Source organism: Falco biarmicus, chromosome 13, assembly GCF_023638135.1.
Source record: "Falco biarmicus isolate bFalBia1 chromosome 13, bFalBia1.pri, whole genome shotgun sequence".
In the NCBI taxonomy this organism is placed as follows: domain Eukaryota; kingdom Metazoa; phylum Chordata; class Aves; order Falconiformes; family Falconidae; genus Falco; species Falco biarmicus.
In genome coordinates, this window is record NC_079300.1 from 20,178,966 (window position 1) to 20,185,312 (window position 6,347).

Here is a 6,347-nt window from a genome sequence, read left to right on the forward strand (position 1 = left end):
CTTAATCTTTAAATCCCTGGGGAAAATACTAGCTTTTTATTGTTTCCCTATCAATAAAATGCAGGAAATAGTCCTAACTGCCCCACCTCTACAACTTCCCATTACTTATCATAAAAAATGTCCCTTCTAGGCTCTTTGGTTTACTCCTGCAAATAGATCATGCAAACATATCCCAGAATTCAGCGTACGGAACAGAACAGATCCAAACGCTGTTCAACCAAATGCGAGGTGCCTTCGCGTGATGCTAGTTGAGTGTGAGCTAACCACTCTCGGAGAGGGCAATGCACTGTATTGTGTTAGGAGCTGAGAGTATGAAAACACCCAGGCAGTGCCAGTAAAATGGCTAATCAGAAAGCATTCATGGAAGCTGGCAGGAAAGCACGTTTTGCAAACCATTGTTTTATAAATATTTATTTTTAAAATCGAATTTTGTGAGTTTTTCAATAAAAGAAGCCCTAAAACAGTGAATAGAAACTTCAAGCTTGAAATTCTTGTGTGCTGATTTAATTTTTTTTATATATATTCCCTTATTTTTCAGTTTGAAAGAATCAAAGAACTAAAATCTAAAAAAACACGTCTTGGGCACAATGCAGAGCCAAGGCCAGGTTTCCAGAAGAATGAGTCAGTAAGAAAGAAACCTACAGCTAGTAAGCAAAACTCCTCAAGTTGTTATCATTAAGTTATCTTGAATAAACTATGTATTGTGTATTTCCTGAAGAGCATGACCAAAAACTCACTGAGAGCATAGATCTCCCAGTAGGTTATGGCTAAAAGCCCAACTAATATTTTAAGCCTCTTTTTGGTTCATATCCAAAAGGATTTGTTTGTTTGTTTTTACTCATTCCTTACTCATTAAAAAAAGCCCCAGTGAACTTAATGGGGTTTGCAATAGAGAATTCATTTTTCACGTGTTAAAGAGCGCTTTCTCCAGACTGTAGAGAAATTATGTCCCAGCATAGAAAAATCTGTACTGATGTGGCTCAGATTTAAAGTTTAGTAATGTGTTTCCTCTACTGAGGACATTCTGAACTTTCTTATGGCAATGAGTCATTCTGGTGGTGGAACCAAACTCAACTTATTTACATTGAATGGCAAAACAACAACAAAAGCTTCCCCAAATTTTTAAAATATCACTGAAAAAGATTAAAAGCACAATTTTCTTCAGCCATTATGGCTGCCCTAATTTGAATCACATGGGAAACTGCTTTGTTAATAGCTTTCTTCTTTTACTCTTCATTGGCAACAAACCAAACCAAACCAAACCAAACCCCTTTCTTTGTTCTTTTTCCTTTATGTATTGCTTTTCCATCTGTTTTTAGGAGAAGCTGGTCCTGTGGGTTAGTAATTATGTTGAAACACTAGAGGTCTGGGGTCATTTCCACAGACTTCCCGAATAGCCATGGATTGACCACTTTACCTTCACTACTATTCTTCAAAATGGGAATAATTCCACTTTTCCTCACAAGGCTGTTGCTAGAAAATCTATTTATTGCTGCAAGACACCCAGCCATCACTAGAATATTCCAGGCATATATATTTTGTATTTTTCCTTACAAGTGTGTACTGTGTAGCGTTTAAGCTAGTAAGTACTGATGATGATTCATGATGATACAATGATTCATAAGAGGAACAAATTTGAATAGATTTAAATATGTACATGTAAAAGAAATTTGTGCTGCCTCCCAGCACTCTTTGAAATCTAAATGTGAGAATTCCTTTAGGTATAACAGTGGAAGCCTTCACATCAGACTGTACTGGCAGGTGCCAGGCAGAAGGAACCAGCCAGAAGGACTGATTTATTCAGCTTTCTGCTGGCAGACCCCAAAGGCTGCAGTCCCACGTTACTCCAGACTACGGGGCAGGCGGTGGGATGTGCACAGCTAATGCCATCATCTGCTTTTAAGCCCAAGCAGAAGGCTTATTCCTGTCTGTTGGTATGGACCTGTGGTTATTATTTTTTTTTTGTCTGCTTTTCTACACCAGCAGAACTTCTCCAAGTTCTGATTTTCATTTTATTCCCCTTCTTAGAGTATTATTTACAACCGAATAGCAAAATGGCATAGGCTGAGCAGAGCGGGCACTATATATCGCAAGAGCAGGGAAGTACCCCACTGTAATCATCTTCTGCTTTTATGTAGATACAAAATGATGGGCCACAGAGGGAATTATCGTTCGTCTCTGGGAAATGCATGTTACAGGAGTTTAAGCACTGCATCCTGCCCACACCAAGGAAAGGTAATTTCAGCTTGACACAGCACTACTGGCTTTTTCTAGTGCTGAGGAGCTGCAGACGAGACCTTTCGTCCTTCAGCTGGGTGCTGAGAGCCCATGTTTTAGAACAGGGTGTTTGCAATAGCAAATGGTAGCATTCCCAGCCTGGAGTAACAGGTAAATTTCAGCCAAAAAGCAAGTGGCATTCATTCACATCATTCCCCTCTGCTGACCCCATTGCCGACATATGCCTCTCCTGGCCTTGGGAACCAGGCCATGCCTTGGTCGGTGGCTCAGCTCTGCCACGCCAGGGCCTGGGCCAGCCTCAAGGCTGCCATTTGCTTTGTTTGTGCTTTGGGCTCATTTCTCTGACTTGCCTCCCCCGAGCCAGCTGACTTGCCTGTGCTTTTTTCCCTCTGCCAAGTCTGCTTTGCTGCCTTCTTTCAGGTCTGGAGCTGTTCTGCTGCCTGCTCTTTTTACAGCTGTCCAAGTGAGCAGAAATAGTTGAACCAACAATAAAACTTTGCCAACTCTGGTCAGTTGGGTCCTACAACTTAAACACAGCATGCAAAAGCTTAAGCAGCAGCTTTGCTGATGGGGCTTAGCCCCAAATCCGCACAAATCCAAGGTAATCTGGAAGCAGCTCACTGCCTTTTCTTTGTATTAGTGTCAGACGGCTTCAGCTGAGATGGGAGCTGAATAGCCTGGAAGCCGTGTGCGTGCCTTGTCAGAGAAAGTTTGCAATCTGAAGGGTTTATAATCTGCATATTGAAAACTGCCAGAAAGTTTAGTGCAGCAGTTCTGCTTTTACCCCTGCAGAGCTATGGGGCATGGGTTAAGACCCAGCTCCAAGAACTGTCTGAGGTATTGCAAAATGCAAAGGAGCAGAGGAGATACTGAGTACAAGGCTATCGGTTAAATCTTCTGCCCAGCCTAAGGGTTGTTCATGTGTTTCATCCACTGGCTGATTAACGTAAAATACAAAAGCATTCTCCCTGGCAAGCAGGGAGCAGAACTGCAGTCTCCACCCTCCCAAAGGATGACTTAAATATGAAGCTACGGTGCCATGCTCTTCCTTTCCTTCTGCCTGATCAAGTGCATTTTTATTCTTTAATGCAAAGAGGAAGGCACCAAAACAAGAGCTGAAGAGCTCGCTCTTGCTGCAGGAAGGCCTCAGACAGGGTGAATAGAGACCTCTCCTGGGAACACCAGCAACTCTCCTCCTGCCTTTGGTAGAGTTAAAATCACACTCCCCATGTTCTAAGTGACTACCTGACCCCTGAGGTGCACAATGGAGTGCTACCTCCTCCCTGGCTGTGTGCTGGGTACTGTGGCATTTTGTACCCAGGTGGTCTCGGCAGCGGCCAGTCACCCAGCGAGCCAAGCCACTAGCCTGATCGTACAGGACCTGTGAACAAGAGCAAGAGCACAGGTTTAGTCACCCAAGGGATATTTTCTCTTCATGGTCCACTGCTGGATTTCAACATACTTTAGGAAGCCACTGTTCAGTAAGAATTGTGTTATGCCTTTCGGACTGTGTGAAACACAGATGAACATAGTGGTGAATATACTGGTCTTCCAAAAATAAAAACTGGACACACTGTTTACTCCAGATGTCTATTCATTACAGGCAAAGCATTTCAGAGTCACTCCTGAGGAGCTAAGATCACTTGCTGCGATGTTTCCATCACAGGCTTGCTATGACCCAAGTCACTGATATTTTCTAGTTAAATCACTTCAGATTAACACAATGAAAGCTAATAAATAAACAGGAGAACTGTTGATGGGAAATGTTTCCCTGTTGCTGCCACCAATAACAGCAGCTGGCAATCTGCTCTGTTTTCAGGGTGAAACAGAGTACAAACTTTTTAATTGTCAATCCAGAGCTCACCTAAAAGATTTAGGGCCAAATATTCCTCTTATTTACACCAGTGTAAATTTAGGGAAATTTCATCTGAGTTACTGTACCACCAGGTGTGGGATTTTGCCTCAGATTTCATTATTTGTTGGGCTTTTATTTATATTCAGCCACTGTGTGTATACACATATACAAAGCAGTGATTTTTGCCAGCAATGAGAAGAGAGTGGAGTTTGCTATATAAATCAGTATTTCTCAGTCAATATGTTGCAACCCCTGAAGGGGTTATAAAAACCATCTGGGGACTTGTAAAGCACTGAAAATTTTATAACAATCTAAAGCAAAGAAAATGTCATTTCTTCCACTCTCCATATAGCAGCACCATTCTCTTGGCAACCTGTCAAAACCATACATGAAACAATAAATTCTATAGGCTTATCACTTTTACCATAATTTTTTACTTTAGCTTTATAAAACACGTATGGGAACTGTGAAGTTTCTCTTACTTTTATATAGGATATCCAATCTGAACTGCTTGAGAAATGGTGTTCTAAGATTTTTGGCCTGAAAAGGTGATACTTTTCATTACTGGCCTCCGCCTTAGTCTTCTCCTAAGCTGCTTATTAAAACTACAGCCTATTTTGTCAAGCTTAGGCTTGTTTGTGTTGGAGCCAGTTCTTCTCTTTCACTGCGACTTTCTGCCTGTCAGCTTCCTCTTTAAGCCTAAATCATACAGGGAAACATCAACATTTCCCTCTGTGGGAAGAGATATTTTGCTTCAAGTGGAAAAAATGGTTATTTCTTGTATCCTCATTAGCAACTTGGTGAATGGTTTGAAATCTGCCCTTTCTAAGGTGAGATACCATCTGAAGAACCTCTGTGCTTTTAAGTATAGCCTCACAGCACACGCAACTTGTCAGTGAATTTTGCTTTCATGTACGCATCTTTCATCTCTGTGCACAGGTACTTATCTAGGAAATTAATTTCAGTAGCAACCAAGTGTCTCCCACATGCACCCACCTAAAGGAATCTATGCCAGATCTTGCACTGTGGCTGAGTTTTTCTAGCAGTTTAAGCCAGTCTCTCTCCTGGCTACTTTGTTGTTCCAGTGGCTCCAGCATTCATCAAGCCCCTTAGATGCCTTCTTCAGAGAATAAATTCAGAAAAAAAAAGCTCAGTGTTGTTTTTCTCCCCTGCCAGGATGAGATGGGTCACACAAGGGCCTTGCAAGCAGCAGAGCTAGTGAGGCTCTGAGACCCTCAAGCGGGGTAGGGGAAAAAGGGGGGGATGCTAGCCTTCCCCTTTTGGCAGCTTTAAGTTGGGGGGGCCAATCTCACGCAGCTTCACTTCAAGCTCTTCTTGACTTCAACAATTTTTGCCTGATGCTTGAATTTCCACAAAGGAGTCCTTTGCTGATGATAAGTACTTAATAGTTGTGATGCCTCACTCCTTCCAAAACCAGTTAACTGTTTAACGGGTACAAATTTGGTCACTTAAACCATTTGCTAACAAAGAGAAACTGTGACTTCTTGCCTGGGTGAGAGGTGATTGCCCACACCTACTTCGGTTTCTAGCTGTGGGCTACGTGGCAACAAGAAAGGGAAGGAACAGCATTACCTTCTGGCTGCTACTCTTTAGCTCCAGTTTCACTGGACTGGAACTGTGCTGTCCAAACTGGGTGTAATCAAAACTAAGCCTATTTCGTGATCATTTGTTTGGAACATAACTTCCCTTATCCCTGTCCTGTTTCTACTGAAGACAGACTATGAAGTCTGTACCTGCAAAGGCTGGGTTCAGATCCAAGGTGAGGGTATCTGGGGGCTTGGCTGATGGCTTAGATCTTCAGTCTTTCGGGCTGGAGCCAGGATTCTTGCCCCAAGATCTGAGTGCAGCTGGCTAGTCATGGTCTGGCTCTTCTGCCTCCTTTCCGTAAACCAGATTGTACCAAAAGGCTCCTAAAAAACACTCCGTAACATTTTTCCATGTGGTTTTCATGATGTTAAGCAGTTGGGCAAGAGATCTGACAAATGTCTACGTAGCTTTCTGTCTTCATCCATGACAGCAAATGGATGGATACTCAAAGATTGTCCCTGCTAATATGAAAATCATGCAAAAGGTGGGGGGGTTTTGTTATTGTTTTTAATTCATCTCTATTCTGAACACAGATCTGCATTTGTAGAAATGATGGTATGAAGCATTTTGGGAAGATGAAAAGCAAACAATTTTTAATTAAAACAGCAAAATCAAGTTAGTGAGTAGATAGTCTAAGAAACATCCA